Source organism: Corvus brachyrhynchos, unplaced genomic scaffold (genome assembly GCF_000691975.1).
Source record: "Corvus brachyrhynchos isolate BGI_N302 unplaced genomic scaffold, ASM69197v1 scaffold175, whole genome shotgun sequence".
Lineage (NCBI taxonomy): Eukaryota > Metazoa > Chordata > Aves > Passeriformes > Corvidae > Corvus > Corvus brachyrhynchos.
In genome coordinates, this window is record NW_008238448.1 from 6,889,384 (window position 1) to 6,915,213 (window position 25,830).

The 25,830-nt window shown below is 41.4% G+C and overlaps 1 protein-coding gene across 6 annotated transcripts in view; it reads left to right on the plus strand.

The window, feature by feature from the left end:
* Positions 1 to 598: 598 nt before the first annotated feature.
* The window catches only part of KIAA0922 (KIAA0922 ortholog), a 73,911-nt gene continuing 48,679 nt past the window's right edge, over positions 599 to 25,830 (plus strand). For all 6 annotated transcript variants that reach the window (XM_017736809.1, XM_017736808.1, XM_017736810.1 and 3 more), the window contains exon 1: positions 599 to 649. The gene's annotated coding sequence lies outside the window, so the exon portion shown is untranslated. The remainder of the gene's footprint in view (positions 650 to 25,830) is intronic.

Here is a 25,830-nt window from a genome sequence, read left to right on the forward strand (position 1 = left end):
TAGACAGCTCAAAGTGGTTTTTGGTGAACTGCAAGCTGACTCAGTTCAGCTGCATGTCTTGAAAATTACCTGAGACCAGCAACTGAGCTAAGATGATGTGTTCAGAGCTCCTGCTCTCTCTGCTTTCTGTACATGCTGCTAATCAATGATAAGATCTGGGTTTGGGACCTCACCATGCCAGCTGGAATGTGGTACTTTGCTTTTGGCATTGACAGGTGATCTGCATTTCAAGGCATTCTGCATCCTATTTTCTCACATACTGGCTACTGAAGTTTACTGATGGGGACAGAGAATTTGAAAGTGGAGGAAATAGTCTTCCTGTAGTTTGAGGGCAATTGATGGCCTTAGATTGAAATTCTGTGTGAGCAGATTTTGTATAGAAGCATTTGCATAAATGGAAAATGAGTCTGTTCAGTCAGCATGGGATGTCCATCAACCACCTTACTTGACTCATAAAGGAGTTGGAGGAATTTTAGATTTCTGAATTTGTTTTGCAAACAAGTCATATGAGAATCCATCTGTGAAGGAGTTAAAAGTGGTACATATGTCCAGTGTAGCATGGTGCAGTTCTGGGATTCTTACACAGTATTTTCTCTGTTTGTCAGGCTGATTCGGAGGAGGATGTGGAAGAGCATCCGCAAGAGCAAAGGTAAGCTAAACTCAAATGGAAGCAAGAGTATTGAAGCTCATTTTGGTTTTTGCTTTAGGAAATACCAAAGTGTAATTGGGCAGACTACTAAAAATTACTTTTTTCTCCTGCATGTTAAATAGTTTTTTATTACTTGTGGCTTACAATTTTCTCAACTTAATGTTAATATTGATTTATTAGCAAAACCAAAAAACCTGTGCTCAGTGTATGCAAGCACAAAATACCTTTCCTGCATCTCTTTCTCCTAATTGTATCTAAGATGAATTTGCTTCTCATTGCTTTCACACACACAAAAAAAATCCATTTATTAATCCTGTTTTGTTGTATATTTTGTAATTGATTTCTTTAAGGCAGGGGACAGTTTTCCATTATGAAATTTGTAAATGTAAGTAGTCGTGGAGTGTTAATTTGTACTAAGACAAGGAAGGAGGTAAAGGAGATTGAAAGCCAAAGGTTTATTAATGTGTTGCTGTGGAACAATAAATATTCTGCCCTTATGTCTTGAAATCAGATAAATAATAATGCTCTTCAGAACTGTAGTCTCAACTCTGCTGTTTCTGTTGATATCAGGCCTTCTGTATTTTGGAGGGTTGGGTAAATAGCATCACAGATTATTTTTTAAATACACATTTTGTTTCCTCCGAGAGTCCAGGTTAAAATGCTTGGACATCTACCAGTGAAACACTTCCTTCCTCTGGTATGTGTTAATGTGGTTACAGCTTTCAGTGCCATGCCAGCCAGAAAGATCACAAGACTTACAATGAACATGTGTAACAGCACCGTTTTCTGATGGCTGCAGTTAGCCAGAAATGCTTTTCGCATTTATCTCCAGTCTTTGCCCTTAGCTTAGGTTTGAGAGCAAATAGATCTGATAAAACACAAGCCTTGCTGGGAGCTGGCAGAAGGAGTAAGCCTGAGGGGCGGGAGCAGGATGGTTATGATGGGTCTGCCCTGCACTGCATGGGCAACGCTCCTTCACATGGCTTTTCCCCTTTCTGCCCCATTGGGAGCTTTCTCATCTGGACCCAGTGTCCACATTAAGGCCTCATCTCCGTGGGAATTACAAAGATGGTATGGAAACAGGTTGTGAGAATTACTGCGGCTGCTGACAGCTGGTGCTGATTACTTGTGCTTGCCTAAGTGCCCCAATTCCTACCTGCAGAGGGTTGGTTTTTTTTTTTTTTTTAATGCCTCTTCTTGTGAAAAGAGAGGTATACTATTGAAAGCTGCATTTCCCTGCACAAATACTGAAGTTTCTGATTTTTTCATCTGGGAGCTATTATGGTTTGGATGCAGAATTTTTACTGCGTAACTTTATTACTTGCGTGCTTTCTTTATTGAGAGGTAGTCAGAAGGCAGCAGTCTCTAATGCTGTGCTTAAGATTGTTTCTGATATTTTCCTTAGTAAGCAGAGAGATGCAATTTAGGTGTGAAAGAAAAATCTCTACTTGCTTATTTTTCTCTGGAGGTGGATGGGGTAATTGGCTACTATGGCAATAATAAAAATACTGAAAAATAGTTCTTGAGACTAGGAGAGGAAAAAGTGAATTGACTGGGGTTTTTTTGGTCATTCAGGTGCTTTTAAAGATTTTTCTTGTAATTATTCATTTTTGAAAATGAACTTGTTTTTTGGGAGTAAAGTTTGTAAAGGTTCACGTGCATGGTGGAAACATCCTTCTATTGTCATACTGAAATGCTTCAGGAAACTTGCCTAAACAGGTCCTGGCTTGTGTGCATCTTCTAAACTTTTGGTTTGCTGCTGTATGTAAACACATACATAGCCCCGTGTGTGCTATATATACTGAAGGAATATTATAGTGTAGACTTCATGAAGAAGACCCAGCAAAAGTACATTTGAAAGACTAGAATGTATTAGTTTATTTCCAGATTAATTTTTATTCCCTTGGCTTTTATTACTATATGGTGAAATCATGGGGATTTCCTTTTCCTTTAGCAGCAAAACCTGAAGCTTGCAGAATCTTCATCTTATTGTCTAACTGCATGCCCTGGGGAAATCAGCTGAAGCTACTGTAATTTGATGTGAAGCCCCTAGAAGCAAAGCACCTTAATGTGGGGGTGGGTATAAGCAGAAGTTAAAGGAGATAGAGAAATCAGAAATTTCTCCAGAGATGAAGGAAGTACAGAGAGTTCATCATCTTGGGGCATAAAGAAGAAAGTCTCTTTCCAAAACATTGTTTTATTCAGTTTTGAATTTTAGGTTAGTGGGCTCCCCTGGGTGCTTGCTAACCTACTTTAAAAAAACCAAACACAACAAAACCAGTAAAATATTAACAGTCTTTTAACTGACTTCCTGTACATGTGCATCATAAGATCTTCCTTTTGGGGTGGCCTTCTTGGTTTGCTGTTGTTCTTGTGGCAAGTGCACAAGGGCTATGGATGTGGTCTTATCATTTCTGCCTTAGGTTTAGCTTTAACAAATAGAGAAATTTGCATGGAGGTAAAAGACATTGTCAAAATAGCAACTTTTGTGAATGGGAAATGATTGATTTGTAGGTTCATGGGTTTGCAGCTGCCCCGAGTGAGATGATCATTATCAACTCTTTGATTTCCACCCTATGATTCCTGCTATTGTGATTGCTTGGATGTTTCCACAGGTTGCTTTGTGCTGTTCTGTGTCTCTCTGGATCAGATTCTGAAACAAAAAATGCAGCACAGTAGATGCTTGAGTACTGCTTCAGGCCACAGACTTTGACAGAATTAAAGTCGTGTGTATTTGGACTAGCCTATTAAAAAGCTTCAAATTTCCTTAAAAACCTTTTCTTACAATTGAAAGTCAGCAGTAGAAAGATGCCTTTCAGAACAGTCAATGACAGGTGTTGACAAGAAAGGGCTTTGTTGTGTTTGGAGGGGTTTTTGGGGTTTTTTGTTCCTCTGCCCCTTCATCCTGGTGAGTTTGGTTGCCACAACTGGCAGTAGCAAATTTTGAAGGTTTAGGTGCTTGCTAAAGCAGCAAAATGAGTCAGGACCCAAGGGAATGGCCTGAAGTTGTGTCGGGAGGTTTAGGTTGGCTATTAGAAAAAAGGTTTTTCACCTTTTCTGATTGGGCACTGGAACAGGCTTCCCAGGGAAGAGGTCACAGCACCAAGGCTGACAGAGTTCAAGAAGTGTTTGGACAATGCTCTCAGGCACATGGTGTGACTCTTGGGGGTGGTTCTATGCAGGGCCAGGAGGTGGACTTGATGATCCTTGTGGGTCCCTTCCAATCAGGATATTCTGTGATACTGTGAAATGCAGAAGTCTGGCACAAATAAAGAGACAGTACTGTCAGGTGACGTGCACAAATGATGCTATCAAAATTTTTAGCCTTCTACTTCAAGGAAGTAGTCATTGGACTCCAAAAAAAAAAGGTAATTTTGCATGTATGACATTGTTAGCACTTGGGTTTTAAGGACTTCTGCACAAAGGCCTTTGAGGATGCAGTTTCACAGCTGGCACATTAAGGAACATTTGCACCAGAACAGACTGCTGTGCTCAAGATGTGCAGCATGTATTCTTAGTATGTGATGCACAGTTATTGTCTATGAGAAGGGAAATCATACAATACTAGGAGTATGGAATGAAATTAGCCAGGAAGAAGACATTTTCCAGCCTTTGCCTATGCCAGGGCATATTTTGCTTTGAGTAGATAGGTGTATCAACTGCTAGGAAAATTCTGAGTGTGGTGCAGTCGGCTCAGTCAGGCATTTCTGTTGAGCCTTTGCCTTTGATCACTGGAGAGCGTTTGACCCTGTGGATTGGAGCTGCTTGGGGCAGTAGATGGTATCGGCTCCCAGTGGGTTCCTGCTCGGCTGTCAGTGCAGCCTGGGAGTGACAGCTGATGCCCAGCACTTTGACCTCTCATGATTGCTTGGTGGAATTACTCCTAATCCTGTTGTTTTTGCTGTGTCTGTGAATTAGTGCTCCAGATGTGGAGGAGAAATGGAAGGTAGAGGCAGCAAGGGAGTAGATTACTAGTTGCCTGAGAGAGAGCAAAGCAGTTAAGGTGCACAAACTGCAGAATTACTAGAGGGTTGAGGGGATACTTAAGAGATGTAGTTACAGCATTTGCTTCAGGAAGAATCCAGAGTGGCAGTGGGAGAATGAGCCTGCTTCGCATTGCGAGGCTGTACATTGCACCTTCTCCCTGGCCACAACTCGTCTCTAGTCAAGAGGCACAAATGAGGTCTGGTGCCGTGGATGGGGTATTAAGACACTTCAGAGGTGACTCATCCTCCAAAAAGCCTGTGATCTTAGTGCCATAATTTTTGACAGTCCAATTCTTGGAAGGTAGTGGCATGGGACTAGTGGTAAGCCTTTGTACCAGACAACTAGCTTGGATGGTGGCTAAGGCAGGAAAAGAAAGATTGAAATATAGTTTAGGATCAACCAGATTTTCTTTTTCCTTCTGCTTTTTCTTACTGAAATGAATAAAAATTGATTTTGTGCCAGCAGAAATGTCTGAATATTTAAAAAAATTGGTCTATGTTGTGTTTATTTTTTAAATATCTTTTATTAAAATCAAACTGAGCATCCATTGAGAAAGTGTTTCAAAGTCAAAAGCTGAAAAGTAGTTTTCAGAGCATCAGTGAAGGCTTAAGCTGTCTGAAAAGAACCATCTTAAAACAATATTTTCAATCTAAGCTTGTCTGGAGTACCACTGATCATTTAGATTGTCATTAAACTTACCCCAAAAGTAAGTCTAACTACATGAAGACTTTTCCTAGAATACATGCTTGCTCTTAACTTGCAATAGTGGAAGCTGCTTTTACTAAGTTTTTAGTGGTTTTTAAAATTTTTGATTTACAAAGGAAGCAGAAATCCATGTGTGTATTAAAAAAAAACAAACCCAAAAAACGCTGAGTTTCTTGGGAAAAAGCTTTTTAGTTGCATTAATGGACTTGCATATGGTAGAAATTTTGTACAGTATGCACAGAATGTATGTTTTTAGTGGTTAGCACCAAAAGCTTCTTCAATATTGGCTAACTTCTGTTTTTGATTGGTAAGTCATGGTTGTTGTACCCACTCCCACTTTGACTAGATCACCAAGGGACTACTAATTTTGAGTTTTACTGGATGCCTAAAGAAATTACACTTACTTTACATAATCCTTAGAAGTAAAGGAGGGGAACTGAGATGCACATACCCACCTGTTACACTTGGTTGAAAATCCCTAAGGAAACACCTGTCGGGAGCACAAGATATTGTGAAGCTGGACTAAAAGAAGCTTACGGAAGAGAGCTGCAAGAGGTCAGTGAAATTGGAGGTTCTCTTGTTGATGAAGAAACAGATTGTTTTGGAAGGAACTATCAGCATTACTCTTCTTCTTCCTTAGGCTTCTGCCAGACACAGCTAGGGTGGCAGGCTGAGCTCCTGCTGCTTTAATTGTTTATCTGTGTTTTATGTGGCAGTTGATTCACTGATGAACTTTGCCTTGCTGAACTTTGTGTTAGATGCTGCTAGGGACAGCTCTTCCCTTGTGTGCATTGCTTCTTCCAAAATACTGGTCCTTTTACAAAATTATGTTGCTTGCCTGCTGATACGGGGGTAAAAACTGTGTTTTGTTTTTTCTCCTGGGACACTGCATGGCGGTGCTGTGTGCTAACAAATGTTTCAGCTGTCGTTTGTTTCTTTATTTCTAAATTGTTTTCAGACATTTCATAAATGAGAGCAGTTTCCCAGGCCAGCTGTACAGTGTTTCACACCAAACTGAGGAGGTGAGCCTGTGGCTAGAAAGTGATCACGACATAATGGCAGATGAGATGGTCTTGCAAAGAGCTGTCAAACTTCTGTCCTCAGCATAGGTCCTACTTGACCTTGATGGAAATATTTTAAAGGTGATGTGTGGCCACATTTAATTACTCTTGGATTTGCTGTGGCAGTCCCACTCATCATCAAAATCTTGTCTGTTTGCATTGAACAAACCGTGCTGGAATGTATATGTTTCTCTCGCTTCTGTGAGCCCTCTTGGGCTGGAGGATATTCGTGGTTGGACCAGAGACTCTTAGATCTGTGTGAGCTCGTATGCTGCCTCAAATGGACTTTCTCATCTGTGGATGACAACTTGGCTTTGAGAAATAAAGGCAATCTTGGTGTGCTAATTGCACATTGGCACTTCTGCATTCATATGGCTCATGGTGCCTTGAAAAGCCACACAGGCTTCTATGGAAACACCAGTTTCTACACTGGTAAAAATAGCAGGCTGGGGCTGTGAGGTCATTGTTTGCACAGGGGTTAGTGTGTATGAAGAAATTGTGTTTGTGGATATGTGCTACTGGGGAAACTTTCTCACATGTAATGACCTGTTTTAAAAATACAAATAAGCTATGCTTTACATTTTGGTGCCCTATATAGTTCTTTCTTTGTCTTCTTCTGTTAATAATTTCTTCACTTTCTGTTCTCTGTATCTTCTGCAGATCTCTTGTATACTGTTTTATGGCATCTCTAGTTTTTTATTTTAGTTTCTGTCTGGGCCATCCCTGAAATGGTTGTAGTTTCTGTACTGCAAGAGGAAGAGGCTGTCTTGCACTCTGTTGCCTGGTGTGGTTCCCTGCCTTGTGCAGCCCTACAAGTTCTCTGGACTAGAAGCATTTCTTTGTTTTACTGTGGGATTAACATTTACTTGTGATTGTTCTCTGATTGGTTTCCCTGTTGCTCTCTGGCAGCATCAGCTGAAAATGTGCACAGAAGTTCTCCCTCGGTGTCTACCTCCCGCTGTGTGGGATGGGTGCCCTGTGTCACCTGGAGGATGTCATCTCTGTTCTGCTTGTGTCACGTTGCTCCCAGGGAGCCCCACTCATGTTGGTGTGGCACTAGTCTGGATCTTGTGGCATCGTTTTGCTCTTTCCTCAGTCCTTCAGACCTGCCTCTTCCTGCCCCTGCCTTTTGGCCTGCTCTGGGGGTGGGTGGTTGTGTGATGGTACCTCTGCCAGGGCTGACTCTGCTCCCTTATCCCTGCAGTGCAGGAGGGGCTGGGGAGGACCCCAGCCTGATCTGCTGTTCCACTCACTGAGGTGAGATAGATGAGCAGGTCAGCCCTCAAAAGTGTGGGGCTGAGATGGACAGTGTCTTGTTGTGTGTTAGGAGTAATGCCTTCAAGTCAGTGGCTGTGGGGTAGGAGTGGCGTGTAAAGCATTTGCACTGGGATGATGGATAGCCTGGGAGACAGCTTGTGGGTTTTGGGTGGATGGTGTGGTGAATCACGCAGTGGCAGCACTGTGTGGACAGTTGAAAGCCGGTGCACGCACGTGTACGTCATTTGTTGTGCATGATTTTATTTTTTTTTTTGGCTCTTGCTAAACACCCCATAGCTGATGCTTTGGGACAGAGCCCACCCAGAGTGCATGCCCTTTAGAGTTAGGACAAGCCTGATCTGAGCAGGTGGGACAAGGGCATGTGGTGTCTTATTTCCGATTGTGTTAGGTTCAGTACCGGCTGCAGAGCTGTGTGAGAGCAGAGACAGATCTTGTGGCACAGCCTGTTGGTGTAGTCATTCAGCAAACACATGGGGAAGGTCAGATTTTAGTGCCAGGCCAGTTGCATGCTGCGAGGGCTGTGCAAGTCTGCTTGGGAACATGGCATTTTTCTTGTTAAACTTAACCTGCCTTGTTTTGAGAAAGGGGATGTTGGGACACATTTTGTGTGTTTAGGGAAGAGGGGAAAAAAACCAAAGAAAAGCAAAAGTAAACAGCTGCTATGGTGTGTTTGTCCATGTCCATTTGTAAACTTTGTGTCCCCCTAGCCTGTACTTGCTGCTTCTGTAATATAAGTAGTTCAGAATAGGAACTTTCTTCTTATGCTTCTACTTTTACATTTTAATACACTAGTAATGGATTTCAGATGTCTGTTAATCTCAGGCTAATCCTTCTGATTTGTGGGCAGTGGGCCGCAAAGGATCTAGCTTTTGGTCTGTGCATTTATTATTAATGAATTATTTTCACCTCCATAATAACTGTTTCTTAATTGCCCATAAGAGGACTTAATTTGCAGTAACTTTAATTTTACCATTATGCTGTTAAACAATAGACATCTCGAATCATAGACCAGTGTCAGCAGTCTGAAAATTGACACCCTGTAAGAATAACCCTCCACAGTTTTTCCACTGTTGCAGATTGGCAGATTGTGACAAAATAGAAAAAAGCCTAAACAACAGTTTGCTCAATTTGAGGAATTTGTGTAGGGTCTGCTTCTGAATGATCAACCCCAGCACTCTGGCTTGATTATTATAAGCAAAGCATAAAGTGTCCTGAAATCTCTCTAATGCAGTGTAATAGAGAGTTATAGGCACAGCTGTAACCGGCTCTCATCTTCGTAGATACTCAAAGGTGACACAAACCTAGCTTTTAATGACTCACATATTTTTATGTGATGAGGAAACATGCTCTAGGAAAGCTGTGCTCATGCCCTGACAGTGGCTCTGACTGCATGGCTTGTGGGCAAGTAGGCGAAGGAACTTCTTCAGTAGTTTGGGTATTTGCCATAGTAACATAAGTAAAAAGATGAGCAGGAAAACAACACCAACACCACTTGTAGTTAAGTATTGGTTATAAATTCAAACCTGAGTTTTAAAAAACATCTTAGTTACATTGTCTTAAACATCATTCTTTATCCACCTTCTTCAGTATCTGCTTTGGGAAGAGACTTTTTATTTTTGGTGGTTATTGCAAAGTGACCAATTCCCTTCTTCATCAGGACAGAAGGGCCCTGTCCACTTCAGGGAGGGGAACAGTATATATCAAATATTATCCTTGCATGTGATGGCAGTGTGTATTAACTCTTTTGCAGAGTTCTGAGTACTCACTGCACATATTTGCATTGTATTTGTAGAAGAGTTTGCTTTCATCAAATAAGCTAATCACCTGGGAGAAACATGTGATCAGTATGGATAATTTAGGTATCTGCTTGTTGTCTCAGGGGTCTACCATTCTATGTTATTTCCAGGCTGCCAACTGAGATAAGGAAGATAGAGGGCAAAGCTGACGGTGTTAATTGTCACCTTATCTTCTTCTCCACCTCCTGGCCCCAAAGTGGTGCACAAATAAAGCTGAGGGTTTTTTTATTTTTACTTTTAGAAATAGCAATGGAAATATAATTAGACAGGGATAACTCAGGATATTTTGTGTGTGTCTACAAAACAGACCTTAATTTCTGTAGAACAACTGGACTTTATATAAACATGGGAATTTCTCAAAGACAGTGAAGAAGCTTTTTTTGCTCAGAATTATGAGGAAAAGAAGTAGTATTTTCTGAGAGGAAGGTGAGAAGTAGGCCTCTGTTCTTTTTTTTACTGAAGTTCTCATCTTCCCATGTCTGCTTCAAGATACCGTTGCAGTACCCAGTGAGCTGTAGCTAGTTGTTTACCATCTGACCCACCTGCATACCAGAACGCTGCAGATGGCAAAATCAAGAAATTTGAAGTGCAAAATAATGCTTTTAGTTACTGCCTGATAAAAGCCAACTTCAGCTTCAAAACTTTGTGAAGACACATGAAGGAGCTGTAAAGACTTGGAAATAAAAATGAGAAAGTTAAGATGGTGTATCCTGTTCAGTGCTGTTGAAAGTACGGGCTGTGTTCACTCTGGTTCATGGTTTTGTTGTGTTTCAGAGTTGGATTTTATGAGAAAGAAAAGGTTCTGTTTAGAATGTTTGTTTGCAACAGCATGTTCCATAAGGAAATAAAAGAAATGCAGAAAACAACTCAGTATTTTTTTAAGCCTAAAACTGTTCTTTTGGCCAATGTGATGTGCCAAAAGCAGTAACATAGCTCTGCTTGCATTATGAAAGAACTTGCTTCCTTTGCAGTACTAAGATTTGAAACTGGTCTGGCCTTTGGAGACACTTGTATATCAGTAGCATGATAATTTGACACACATCAAAATGTCAAAATGCTTGGGAAGACTTTCAGAAGCCTGAATTTTATATATATATGTGTATATGAAAAAAAGTGACCTTAAGCCAAAATTGTTTTGGCATAGATTTTTGCTAACTCTTTTGCATGTATAAATAATTTTATATTGCTTTCCAGTTTTTTTAATTGCTATTCATTATTTTAATATTTCTCTTTGGGTCTTGTTTATTTTCTTTGAGAGAGTGAAGCATTATTCTGTTGTTACGCATATAGGTACCTTTCAAAACAAAAAGTTAACTTTGAATTAAATAGGCAGTCTCAGCTTTACAAAGTGGATAGAGATAAATGATGACTATCTGCCTTGTTGGTAGCACATTTATTTTTATCTCCTGAGGAGAATTTCCCAGCTTTTTTTAATTGGGTGAATGCTGATATCTGATCTAATAGAACGTTAATAATCTCTCTCTTTTTACTGTTCTTTGTTGTACTCTGAGACCCCTGAATTCTGCCATGTTCTTAGAGCCTGTTTCCCCTCCTGAATTACTGGAGGGCTTGATTGAAAAGCTTTTGTGGGTCCCAGGAGAGGATCCAAAAGGGAATTCTTACAGAGACTCAGATTTCTAGGAACTCTAGGGACTGGTTTTGAGTCACTGTGAATGCTGCTGTTGACTCCTGTACACTTCTTTCAGAGCTGACACTGGCTGTTGAGTGGTGAATCCAAATGTTAATACTTAACACTTCTTTAAGTTTGTTGGTGCACTGAGGTCTGACCTTTCTTGTGAAGCTGCTTGAACTGTTTCTGTGATTTCTGGTTATTATCAAAATCAAATTGAAAAGAAAAGATATCTGGTATGCTGCTTCCTGCTGGTACTCTTTTCCTGGTGAGCATTTCCAAAGAGTTCCTCCATGGGAAGCATGTAGGGTTGGTGACATCAGGCAGCTCTTTGCAGTCCTTCAGCTGCAGGTATTTATGTCTTATCAGTGAGGACAGAAACAGGTTCAGCAAGCCACGTGTAAGACCAAAATTGGGCACATACATGTGTATGCACTTTAATGCCATCTCCCAGCATTTGTTGGAGCAGTGTGTTGTGCTGCCATTGGGAATACACTTGGAACAAAATGGGACTTTGGAGACTTCTTTGACACTGATTCAGCAGTCTCAGTATGATGTGTTTAGCACCGGAGAGAGAAAAAACAGATGCATGCTTGTTTTTTTATTATTTGTGAGGAGGATCTTTTGAATGGCTTCCAAAGTCTTGAGGTTCCTGCATGTTGTGCTGCCTTTTAACTCCGTGGCTGTAGTGCTCTTGGATGAGAGGTGCAGTTTACACAAGCAATTGAAATCGCACGTGCACCGGATTTTTTAGGCTCTCGGACTTCCTCGCCGCTTGTGTCAGCGTGCCAAAGTGCACCGTGTTCTCAAGGCTTTTCTGGGTGGGAGTATGTAAAAGTTGTCAATTACTCCTCTGTTCCAGGCTGGCTGTTTCATAAACAGGTGTGGTCTATGGGGACATGTGTTTAAAAGCCATCATCTTCACTTAGACTTCAGTGTTAGCTGTTGTCATTGCACAACACAGCTGAATTCTGAGAGAGTTGTATGATAAAATGCAAAACTAGTTGAATTCTACTGAATTATCTGACAATGCAGTTGTTTTATTTTTTTGGAGGCTAAATCATGGTGATTCATTAATAAAAAAGTTGGTTACATTTGGAAGAAAATAAAAACTGTAATTTTAAAGTTTAAAGTAATTACTTGACTACTTCTTAGGGTATAAAGATGTACATTGCATGAAATTTCAGAGTTGTAGGTACTAGGTGTCATCCTGAAAGATTTCAGCTGCCTTTGCAGTAGTTAATACAGAATTATTGTGTGAAGTTGTTTGCTCTCTACTTAAAAAGTAGGGACAGTCTAACAAGCATTATTGGAAGGGTTCAAAATTGAAATATAAAAGGTTTGTCTTTTTACCTTAGAACTCTACCAAATTATTGACAAGTGACTGTCACCATGCACAGAGTTGGACACTCACAGTTTTGGTGCAGTCTGGGTATTGAGCACCAGATCCTGGCTGAAATAATGCTGTGGCAGGTCAGCTCCTGCACCTCAAATAGCCACAAATCCTGAGCATTTTGGAGAAGTGATGCTGTCACTGTAAATGAGTGCTGCCCAGTGCAGTGGTTACCCTGGTGTCTTGATGTTAAATCTCTGGGTGGAGGGGCAGTGGGGTTTTACTGTGGGATGTGGCAGGAGGAGGGGTGATTTTCTTTCCCCTCCTTAAGTTCCCACTGTCTGTCTGGATGCCCAGCAGTGTTTGTCTCACAAGAAACTACACTCTGAGGTTTCAATGAGTGCCTTTTGTTCCCCTTTTCATCCCCTCTAGGCTCATCAGACCCTGGTCCCAGCCAGAGCCTGAGGGGCTGTGCATGTGAGGGGGGGCACAGCAAAGTAGCAGCCAAGTGGGAAAATCAGTAATGTTACTGAGGCATGAGACTATTTTGCAGGATTTTAGCTATCCCACATAGTCACAATGCCATCATGGCATTTGTGCATTGTTCATCTGTTGCTTGAAGGCAAGGTGAATGTAGAGGGTATGGGAGTGGTCATGTTGCATAAAAAATGGGTTTCCGAGCAACAGAAGAACTGTAACTACAGCAGCCAGGCAAGGTTTACCTGTACCGTGACCTGGAACTGGCCCATGGTGACAGACAGGATCCATCCCCACTGCCAGTATCTTGTCTTTTCTATGGAGAAGCTCCTTCCCCAGGTACCTGGGCAGTGGTGGAGGAGCAATTTCAGGACAGAGCTTTAGATGCTGAAAGGAAGACTGGTCACCTGCAGCTCTTTGTGCAGTGAGAAAGCAGTTTTACCAGAGGATGGTCAGGGAGTTTAATTTAGTTGCTTCGAATTGCCCTCGCAAGCAGCCTGTTTTTCCCAGTCCTTGGGAGGGAGGGGGAATGACAGGTTTCTAATTTCAGAGCCCAGGGTAAGGGCCAGGAGATGGCATTAAAGTGCATACATGTATGTGCCCAATTTTGGTGTTACACATCCCCCCAACCTCTGCTGCCTCCGCTGCTTCCCATGTTGTGTGCAGCTTCCCGTTGGTGCAGGGAGCGAGGTGGCAGGTGAAGTTGAGGCAGCCTTTTCAAACCTCTGGCATTTCTGACTTGCCTGGCTTGCCCTCTCTGCTCAGGTTTTCATGTAAGTTCGGAGACTTGAGGCACCCAGCCTCAGTTTGTGTTCTGGGGCAGAGGCTGTGGCTATGCCTTGGGACTCACTGGGCTTCCTGCTACAGAAAAAAAGGCAGTCTGCAACCACTATGTCTTTTTCTGGGAGTGCTGCTTACAGATCCCATCTGCTTTGATGCACAGGGCTCTCCTCTTCAGACTGATGCCTCTTACCAAAGCTCAGAGCAGCGTGTTGGCCAAGGCAAAACTTGCCTGAAGCAGGACGCCACCATCCATGCATGGTTGCCTGGCTGGGGGGAGAGAGGCTGGGCAGCCAGCAAGTTGCACGTGGCACTGGAAACTGCTTGGATGTGGTGCTGAACATGTCTGGGCTAGAATTTGGCAGCAGGGGAAGGATGGGGTGTAATTGCCGAAGAGGTGAGGGCCGGGGCAGAGTATGGTAACAAGTGAAAAAATACTAAAGATTGTGAACAGAAAAAAACAGGCAAAAAAAAAGTGCCCCAATAAAAACACAAAGTGAACGAAGATACTGGTAGGGAGGGAGCAAATGAGAGCTTGCTCATTTAAAGTGATTGGAAAAACTGATAAGGGACAACTGCAGATTTCAATCTTAACAATGAAGGGAAAGATACATAATAGCAAAAGGGAAGTGAAATGAGAGAAAGGAGGGAGTGACTGATTCATAACTGCTTACACCTTGGGTAACCACCACCTCTGTTCACGTCAAATGATTTTAAGGGTCTGTGCAAAACAGAATCAAGTGTCTTGACTGTGGCTGGCAGATGTGTGCTGCAGTCCTGCTGCACACTCATTTGGTGTCAGCTATTATGCAGTCAGCAAGTCAGAACTCACTAGTGACTTTGTAGGTCACCTTAGATTTTGCCTACATAAATATATTTTATGCTGAATTACACTGTCCTATCGATTGCAGTTGTGGGTTGGCATTTTAAAATTAAGGTGTCTACATGTCAATAAATGTAAAACAGTAAAGACCTGAACCACAGAGATGATGAATATATGCAGATGATATATATATATATATATAAAAGCAGAAATTGTGTAATTCCTGTTTTGTTTTGGGGTTTTTTTTTTCAAACGAAACTGGAAGAACAAGAAGCACTGTGCTGCCCTCGGCAAATGAGCAGCCCTGTAATACTGTAGAATAAGTTCTGCAGTTCCTTACTGTGTTGTGTATTTAACATGTCTGCTCCGTTTTGTGCCTGCCTGCTGGTGCTGTGTGCCATGTATGTCTCTGGTTTGTGTCTAAATCTGGATTCCTGGCAACTGAAGAAGGGTAGAGAGTTGAAGGGCCTGTACTTGACCGACTCCTTGACCCATGCTTTACGTGCTTTGTTGCTATTAACTGCCTTTCTTCAATAGCTATTGTCTGATTTCTGTCTTGGTGTGTTCTGTCTTTTATTCAAGGCTTTTGCTGCAAGCCTGCTGCCTACAGCTCGCGAGGTGCCTGCTGCCTGCTTAGGTATTTCTGTGGCCTGTCGCTGACCCAGTTTCTGCAGCGTTTAAGCTGCCCTTTTGAAAAGGGGACATTTCTGGCCTTTGTGAGCATTCTCAGTGTTGCTGGGATAATGTGGCTGATCCCGCAGATGCGGGTAGTCGCTTTAAAACAAACACACACCCCTGCCCTGGTCCCCATGCTTTCAGTCTTGCTTGGATTTTTTTTCTCTCCTTGTAAATAAAAACAATTATTCATGCTTTCTGGTCATCGAAGCGATGGGCTGTGTTTTGTTGTTCCTGGAACAATTACTGCAGCGTTTGCTGTGCAGGGAGGGCAGGGCAGTGCCCAGCCATATGGAGTGTATGCTTCCAAATTTTAAGATGAGAACCTTTGCTTTTGTTCCCAAGCCGAGGAAGATTGTTTGGGACTTGGAAAAATTCAGGTTGTCCCATGTCATCCGTGACTTTGTCATGATGCCTGACTTGGAGGTTAAGTCGTTCTGGGTGCACGTACTGGGTTGGGGACAATGACACTTTGTTTGAACACTCACATCTTCTTTATTTTCCCTCTGTCCACTGAAAGCTTGCAAGCTGTGGAAAGGTAAGATGAGGTGTCGAAAATGTGATTTCATGGTAACTGCAAATCCACATTACCTACTGCTGGCCATGGTTTGGGGCAGCATCTTAAGCTTCTTTAATTTCCTCTGCTTTTTTGCCATATTCCTGCCAAAAGCCACATCTTCCATTCTGACATGACTGAAGATCTGTTTTACAAAACCTTGTTGCTCCTTTTTTAATGTAAATTATTGCTGTAGAGTGACAGAAGAAGCCTCTTCAGAGGCTGGATGCACTTGCCAAGCTTTATGTCTTGCTCTTGATTCAGATGCATGTCCATCCATGTATCCAAATGCTCCCATAAGAAGGGGCAAAATGCTGTGCATCAGTCCTGCTCCTCAGTTCACCCCAGCAGTCCCTCTGCTTATGAGAAGCCCCAGTGGCTTCACTGGGACCTTTGTGCAGGTTCCCATGCGGGACCATGGCACTAGTTTGCTTCTCTTGCAGAGGAAGAAGTGTCAAGAGATGTGTGGCCAAGACCAGTTAAGTACACCTTTGGGCTGCAGAAGGATTTTTGGCCTGTCTGGAGGAGCTTTTCCTCTCATGGGCAGCTTGAGAAACCCCATGTGGGGCATGCAGAAGCAAAGTGCATCCTTTATTGCAGTGGAAGCAGATGTCTGGTTTGAGGCTTGTCAAGAAACTAAAAATAGCGTTACTGATGCTTTTGCTTTGGTTTCACAGGTGAACATTTCAAGTTGGTGAACTCTGATTAGCTTCCTAGCTTTGAAATACAGGAGGAAAAGCAAGAATCTAAGGGAAGGTGGAGTTTTAATATTGTACTTGATTGAAAGTACTTTTTAAAATGGATATAAAATAATCAAAAGCTGACTTCCTGCTGTTTTTGTCAGCTAATTTTCTTCTTCCTTTCTTCGCCAGCTACCCTGCTGAAGGAAGCAAATGTTAACTTGTGGACTGTAGGTGCCCCTTGCTGGAATTCAGAGCAACAGCATACCTGAGTTTCTTTGGTGGTAGACATTTTGTTAATAAACCTGTGGAACAGGGTGTGTTTCATATGGTTCTGAGTTGTATAATAGCAGAACACTGCAGCATTTTGTACATCAGAAGAAACTGGCTGAGAGCATATGCTGTGCATTGGCTTCAACAGATCCCAGATGTTTTGTAAGGACCTGGTGGTTTCTGCGATAAGTGTTGCAGCTACTAATCCTGGTAATGCCAATTTTTTTGTATTTTTGCCAGTTTGAATTTTCTGGTATAAATTTTTTCATATCTGTGTGTTTCCTTTAACAACATAATCTAGTGAATTATAAATACACAGTAGTACTTAGGAGTAGGTCACAAATACACTGTGAGTGTGCTTGCTTTTATTAATAGCACCAAGTCATGGAGCTGTCTTTCCATTTTGCACAACACAGCCCAGAGTGACGAGTGACACAAGACAGGAGAGCTCAGCAAGCTGCACTTTTCAAAAGGGGCAGCCGGGGAAATTTTGCAGGCTGTCTGCGTGGTGTCCTGTCACCATGGGGCTTTACTGGCTTTAGGTGAAAAAGTGGAAATGAACTGACGCTGTGGAGGATTCCCCTTTCTTTTTCTGACTGCAGGAGGGGATGTACTTTGAAGTATAACCAGAGTTTTGTATGGGAAGCTAGAAGAGAAAAGCTCTTTGTTTGAGAGTAGGTTTATATGACTGTGCTGCTGAAGCATAGAGACGAAGATGAAAATGTACAGTGCTGTCAGTTAATAAAATGCCAGTGAACAATAAAAATAGTCTGCAATTTCTATATTGCTATTTTTAAAAGGTTCTTTATAAGGTTCTGTATTTTATGTCCTGTCTAAAAAAAAACCCAAAAAACCATACATCACATATGGCATAGATTCAATGAGTTACTGCACCAGAACAGAAAGCTTTGTCAAATGACACCAAAACATTTGGAGGGGGACTAAAGAGGATGTAATACATCCCAACTGGAGGGGTGGAAAACAAGAAGAGAGTGATGCTCCTGTGAGATAGTGGTGGTGGTTTGGGGTTGAAGCTACTTTTTTGGTGTTGGTATTTGGCTGGTGACTTAACTTAACCTTTCATGCTGAAGATTGGTAGTGGCCCCTGGGGTGTGGGGGAGCAGCTTTGCTTCTCTGCTATGTGTAGGATGACTGTGTGACCGCAGCTTCCCCCTGCAGCATCACGCTTAAAGTACCTTTAAAAAAAGTGTAGCCTTGCTTCTTCTCCTTATAATTTTATTTGCATCGTATTTTCACATTCATATATAGTACAGCTTGTGAAAATGCTTTTCAGTTACATGACAAACTATGTATTTTTTAGAAAACTAATGTAGTTGAAATTTGTGGTAGTTTGGAGATGCTTCAGAAAGTCTTCTATGAAGTTTCATCTGCTAGAGGACATAATTAAGTTTTTAATAAGTTTGGCAATCAATAGTGGCAATAATTTTTCTCCTTATAAAATGGAAACATAGCCCTGAGAAAGCTGGTCTTCGTCTATTACTCAAGCAAATATTTGGTAAAAGGATTTTGCAAGTGGTTAATGGTTTTAAGTTTTTGAGGGACTTCCCCAGCATCTTATCAGTTTGTAAAATAAGCAAAACTGTATATTGGAGTGTTTGCTTGTTTTGCATTTGTAGCATTTGAGGCTACGAAACAAAAAGCTGTGGAGATAACTTGTACAGTTTTCAATACTGAGCTCCCTTTGATTGTCTGTCTTCATATATTGGCTTAAACAAGGCATGGTATTGAATGCTAATTGGTAAATTACTATTCTTAAAGGTTAATGCTCAATGATTATACTTTGTTTTTAAAAATTTGGGCTGAAATTCACAAAAGAGAAAAAAAATGCGAAGTCCAGATTGTTGTTTTCCACTACTGGGTATTTTTTGTAGCTTTGAGACGTGATCTTAGTGACTTTTCCATAACTTCTTTTCAGGGAAACTGGTATCAGGTGCACTGTCCAGATGGGGGGAATAAATTAAAAGCAGAAGTTCCTACTTTTTAAAGTCCTAGGTCTGAGTTTTCTTGTATTTGCTTTAGTTTCCTTTTTAGTTAGCATTCTTTTTTTTCTTTTCCCGGGGAGGGGCAAGGCACGGGAAAGAACAGTGGGTTTTTTAGTACTTAATGGATTCAGTGTAAAGGTTTCCTATGGGCTGTTGAGCTCCAGCAGGCAAATACATGCTGTCCTAGAGGCCTGTACCCTTTCATTATGAAAAGGAACTAAAAGGCTTGGATTAATGTAGAAACAGCAAAAGCCAGCTCCCATAGGAAGATTATCACTCTTAATTACTGTAGGAAGATTATCACTCTTAATTATTAAGCAGGTCAAGCTTATCAGTGACCACAGAGCTCTTTTTCATGCATTTTGCTGAACTGCTGTAACTTAAAATGGTTTGTGTCAAGATAGAAATTTTTGTCTGTGCCTGGTGTAGAAAAAGGAAATGGTTGGGTGCAATGAAATTTGACAAGAATGTAACTTCCTATTGCTGTGAGCTTTGCAGGCCCACAGTACTTCCTGTCAAGGCGTCCTGCTTTTCTTGAGGTGGGAGCCAGATTCTCAGAGCTGGAGGAAAACTAGTTTCCCTGGCATGTGAAAGTGAAACTCTTGAAGGGAGGAAGGGTTGCTACTGACTTGACAGAAGTTGGCCCTTTGCTCTTCAGCTTGGGGGGAGTTTTTGAGTAAAATTGGGTGTGCTTGATGAAACGAATTTTTGTTTTAACTGTTAAAAACAGAATTGCAATTGGGGCGTTAAAAAGGTGAGGTCTGTTTTCACTTGGATCTCTTCCTTCTTTACTGGTAATGGTTCCGTAGACACGCTGCAGGAACAGCAGATAACTTTCATTGTTACTTTTGTGGGAATTAATTTAGTCGAGGTAGGTGTGATTGAATTTGTTTCTTCTAAAATGCCTGCCTCTTGTTCTGTTCAATTTGTAATTATGTTAGGACAGGGTTGTGCTTAAAAACTGCCCTTCCCACTAAAATTTTCTGCTGTTGCTCTGCCATTGCAAGCACAGGAATAAGGCTTTGCTACCTAGTAAGTAAAAATAATTGTGTTCTTCTTAGGTACAAGGGAGGTGGGTTTGTGGCCTATCTTCTGACTTTCTTGAGGTTCTTTTATCCTGCCTCTTTCATGGTGCTGTGCTCTGAATTTTGACTGCTTTCAATAAAAGGCTTTGAAAACTGTAGGTAGAGAACAGTCATTTAAATTTCATGGTATTTCAGCTCAAGGCTTGCAGTAGTGCTTTGTTTTTAGCCAGAGAAGGCAGTGTGCTGACACCGTGGAAGCCTTTTCTCTAGGTACTTCTCTGTGTACCCTTTCTCTGGGATTCGTGTCGTCAAAGTGTCTGAAAAAGGCTGTGAGCAGCACATCTCGCTTCAAAATGTCTCATTTTCTGTTCAGAGATGCTGGGCAGGAGTGTGGCTAGACAGCCTGATCTTTTCAGAAGTGTGGAGACTCATAGCTTCTGTTGTAGGGGTTTTGAGTTGTGAGAGTTGCGCAGCGTTCTTCAAAAAGCAGCCATTTCTGTACATGTATTAAATAGGCCAGGGTGCTTCAGGTTTGTCTGCCTTTCTTAATTCTGGTTAATTGAGTAAGCTAGGCAAAAATTAACATCTCAGCAATTATTTGTGATCTTAGTGGCAGTTTTTGAAGAACAAACCTGTGTTTGTTCTGCAGGCAGTTTAAATGTTCCTGGGATTTTTGAGGGTTTGGCAACTATAGAGTACGCATATTAGGCAAAAAAAATTGAATTTGGCTAAAAAATTTTGAGGTTTAAAAAGGAAAAAAAAGAGCATGAGCTGCCTTTGTGATTTTTGATTTTATTTTGCAAACTCATGGGCTAGAAGCAGTCTTCAAAGGGACATGAAATGCAGTATTTTCTTAAAACCCACAAGTCCAGGACCTGGTAAAGACAAAACGTCAAGAATACCAAGGCCAAAACTGTGTGTTTGTATTGGTCAATTGGCTCTTTTAATTTGTCTTGGGAAGAACTTATAAAAAGAAAAGAGTAAATTCTATTGTTTCTGTGATTTTAATTTTAATGGAAGATTGCTGACTACTTTGAAAAAGATAAATTGTAAAGAAGCTTAAAAAAGAGAAAGGCATGCTAAGGGTTTTATTTGAGAGCAGTTATCAGAGTTTGCCTCTTGATATAGTGCAGAATGAAAAGGCAATGGTTGAATTATATGAAGCCAGAAGTAAAATGAAGATAGATGTTCTGCCTGCTAGGATATTTGGGATTTGCTGGGAGCAGTAGAGGTGCTTCAAACCAAAATATGTTTGATGTGCACTTTGAACTAGTGGGGCCTGTACGTACAGTCATCCAAAACAAATAGCATAATTACTGTCTATCCAAGATGCCTAAAAAGTACATTGTCCCCCTGGACCATCTCTAGGGAGTGTTGGTTGTTGCTTGAAATTTGGATGAGTAAAGGATTTCAAAGAAGAGGTTTTGGAAAATAATTTCAAATTAATTCAAGTCATTGTGAATTAATGACTTAATTTAATTAATGTCTTAACAGATTTCAGTTATTTCAGATGTTGGGGACTGATTTTATGTGAGGGAGTAATTCCATTCTGCTCTTAAACATGCTTTATTGTGCTGCTCCTGCTACTAAACTGCAAACCACAGGCGCAGCTGGGGAAGAAAGCCTTTTCTTTTCACCAGGATGCTCACTATAGCACTTTGTCCCTCACTGATCATCATCTCCCCTAGATTTCTTCATGAGTCTTAATCTCGTTTTTTATTGTGGTGTGCATTTAACTTCTTTGGACGATTTTCAAGGAGACTGTTCGGGTGTGAGGGCAGAGAGAAAAGCCAGGTTTTTTTAACTTGTGTCCTTCCATTTCTATCCCCTTGAGAAATGTGGCTTTAAGTGCTATAGAGTGAGATACTCTAAGTTTGATCATTGCAATTTTGTTGTAGTTTTGTAATGAATGAAACTGAAGCACTGCTGGCTCAGGTAACTGTCGTGCAGGTGTTTTGTGTAAATGCTGTTGCAGAACTTGGTAGGAAAAGGGACCACAGGCAGTGAGAGGAGAGATGGTTGCCCAGGAAGGAGACTTGTGGCTGTGGAAGCACCAGGGCTAGAGTAATGGAGCAGAGGAGGCTGCTCAAGTTGCTGGAGGAGAGCAGTGCACGTGGGACCAAGTGGAAGTAATGGAATGGTTTGTGCTTTACACGTTGAGCTGGGCTTACCTACCTCTTTATTACACTGCCTTTGTAAATAAGTTACCAGCTCACTGAAACTTTTGTGGGCAGGTCTTAGCTATATTATGCTGCTTTGCCAGCTTCAGTATTTTAAGAAATACAAAGAAAAGAAAAGGTTGATAGACCTGTATTCCTCCTTAAATTATAACTTTGGCCATAAATTATGGGATTTGTTTTTAGAAAGACTGTTTCATGCATTTCACTGGTTTCTTTTGGTTTAGCTGCCCTTCCCTATTTTCCTGTAGCCAAACCATGCAAAATAGCAGGTATGCATGCACGTGTTTTGGCGTTTCCTACTTTCCACAGTCGAGGATTCAGTCCTTGATGTACATAGTGCACTTCAGAGGAAATAAAGGCAACCATCCTTCTTCCAGAATCATAGAATGGGTCAGAAGAGACCTCAGTCTAGTTCAAATACCCCTGCCACGGCCGGGAGATTTCCACTAGACTGGATTGCTCAGAGTGCCTGTCCAACCTGGCCTTGAACACTTCTGGTGGGCAACCTGCTGCAGTGCTTCACCACCCTCACGGTCAAGAATTTCTTCCAGAAGCAGCACAGCTCTCTGGTAAAAAGCATGTAAGTGAATTCCTAATGATGGGTTACAAATCCCAAGCATTCAGAAGCAGTGAGTCAGTCCTCCCTCTCTTCCCTAAAAAAATGCAGTGCTAAAAATAAGGGAGCCTTTCGACTTCTAGGTTTCCAGTGTTCAAAATTCACATTTGTGTTCTTTCACCTGTTGGTCATTCTCTAAAAAGTAAAAGAAAATCTAGAAAGACTGAATGGTTCATGTGTTGCCACAGGTCAGTACAGGGCTTCAGGAGAAGTCCTGTAAGCCTCTGGAGCTGAGGTGGCAAGTGTGACTGCTCTTCTCCAGGTGGCAGAGCCCCACAGAGAGACACCACATACAGCTTGCCCATGAGTGGTGCAGGGTTATTGCAAGTTGGACAATTTCCTGGTTTCTGAGGACTCTTTCTGCCTCTAGGAAGGAAATTAAGGTTACAAAAAAATCATAATTTAAAACAGTTCCCGTTTCTGGTTTTGGCAGAGTTGCCTCGATAGTTTTAATTTTGTATTTCCAAAAAATTTAATTATCTCTTTCAGAGGTACTCTATGTCTTTCAGGAGCTGTACTTTTAGTGTTCCCAATACTAGTTGGTGCTTTTACTGCTTTTGGTAAAGGGGAAGTTGAGAGAAGAGAGGGACTAGGGATATGACAAACCAAACCTTTGTATTAGCTCTGCATAAGACTTTGATTCATCTGCATTTTATATTTCTATGTCAATTACCTCTTAATTACCTGTTTTCATTTGTTAAAATAATTTCTTTGCATCAGCTGTAATCAGAATGATTGAAACTATCTAGGTTTGGTTGTTTCTGTATGTGTTCCATTCTGCTTTTTCTTTATCAGCTGTAGTCTAGAGGAATGAATCTAAAATTAGTCAGTAAATGAGGGGTCTTATTTCCTTTTCTCTACTTCAGTTTCCTTACTTCATGTGCTTTCCTGTACAATGCACACACGCTTTCATATCTCAAAACCTCATCTTGTGGGTTCATTAACATTGCTGCATGTGTGGTACTAAGTGCCAAAATGCTCAACGTAAGTAAAATTTTACTTTTATCAATATACTGAAAAATAAAACAGTACTGCCTAAACAAATTCACACAAAAAAGACCTACTGTATGTTTAAGAATCCAATCCTTTTTGCCTGCTGCTTCCAAGAAAATCCTGCAGCCATAAAGCAAAAGACCCAACAATAAAATGCCTTTCCCCGACTTGCTTTTTCAGCATGTGCTGTGAACAAAGCGTAAAAAAAGGAAGGAAGAAGAAAGGGAACCAAGTAGCATTTGTGATTATTTTCAACTACAGATGTTGCTATCTGAATCATCAGATAATATGTATGCTAAGATAGTATGAAGTAATCAATTCAAGTGAATGAATTAAGATACAAGGGAGACTTAAAGGAGCTAATAGAAGAAAAAGCAACATGGAGATAACCTTCCTTCCAGGAAATGTCCTTCACTTTTGGTCAGACGCAGCTTATTCTGCAGTTTGAGTGTTTTATGTGTATAACCAGATGAATTACTCAGTTCTAAAGTTTCATTAAAAAAAAAAAGGCAAAACAAACAAAAACCCCCAGTGCAATCTCCAGCAATTTGTTCAGAACAGATCTGCTCTTTTGTTTGCATTTTTAGGAGAAATGTTTCTCTTGTGATTTCAACCAGTGAAGTAGGAATAAATCTCCTATGAAAAAAGATCTGTTTTTGTTGGACTTGGGGGAAATGTAAGGATTTTGCTTATTTTGAACAAATGTTTGTAATATACATTGCATAATAGGGTTTGAGACTGTACATAATGACCTGGGTGTTTACCTGTATTTACTTAATACATCACAGACTAACAGAACTGAAAGAAGGAAGGGCAAAACAATTTCAATGCTATATTTAACAGTGCTCTCAACATCCCTGTATTAGCATCTCCTTTCGTTAGTCCCACATCAACAGGACACCAAAATGTTCTTTCCTGAAGCAGGAAACAATGTGAAAGGCTGGAACTTCTCCATGTTGAAGCACCTCTGGGGCTTAGTGGAGGGAATATGGTAGCTTAACATTTTACAGCTCACGCACCTTCTAAAAAACAACAAAATCCCCTAAAAATGCTGCCTTACAGTTATGTGTTCCTCTGTTTGCACAAGTGATTAACGGTGCCTGCATTCCTCCATCCTGCTCTTCTCCCCCAGTGTCGCCCTTCTTCCTTAACCAACCTTCCCTCCAGCCTGCTTTTTTCAGCTCCACATCCACCTTTCTCTCCAGCAGGCATTCAAAAATCCTGATGGCTGTGTGCATGCTCAGGATTTATCTTTCTGCTGGGTGTTGTCTGCAAGTGAGGGTAATGAGCTGGAGGTTTCATGGGCTCAGCCTCACCTTTCCTGCCAGAACCTGTCCCCAATCTTCCTGGTGTTCTGTGTGACCATGTGGAGCTCTCCCTCACCTCCTCAGTGTTTCGATTTTTCTTACACTTTTTTTCCTGGAAATGGATGGTTCACGGTGTCAGGGTTTTAAATACATTGTGTGGATGGATGGGAGGAAGGGCATTAAATTGTTGGGCTGGGAAGTGGTAACAGCACCATTTAAACTAGGTTTTTGATGCATACTGAGTGTTCAAAGTAATTGCCAAGAATTTCCTTTCCCTCATCTGTTTCTTTCTCCTGTTTCCCTCCGGTTCACTTGTGCTTAAAAATGTCCTCTGAAATGCTGGAATTGAATTGCTCTATCAAAATCTGTCATTCAGGAGATGATGTTCAACTAGTCTGCCACAAAAAAAAGAGAGATGCCATGGAGGCTGTGGTCCAGCTTTGTTAGATGGCATGCTTAATGGCATGTTAGCAGATTTTAAAAGCAATGAAAGAGAAGCTGGAGACCACACTTTTTCTGTTGTGAAGAGGCCTGTTCCTCCACATTTGTTGTTTCAAGACTTACATTCTTAGGCAGGTATTTGTCTTCCCCAAGCCTGTGGCATTCTCATGAAAGGATCCACGTACTTTTTTGGACACATCATCTGTGGCTAAAAGAGCAGTGTTTGGCGTAATTTGAGGTGAATCTATGGGTGAAATCATGTTCTTAGAGGAAAAAAAATAATTTTTTTTGTTAAAAGTGACTTCAAATTTTAAATGTCTCAATAAATTACCTTGGTGTTTATTTGTGCGTCAGATCCCTCAGAGAGACCTGAATTGTGTTTGGAGCGCGGGTGCAGGTGATGGGGGCACCCAGCGCGCTGGCTAGGAGGAGAAGGCCGGAGATCTGGCTGCACCCCTGCTGATTCAAGGTGGCTTCACAAAATGCATAGAGGGCCAGCTCCTCACCTGTGGGAGCTGTCTCGAAGCTGGATGGAAGAGCACACGGGCGGAGGTAACGAAGG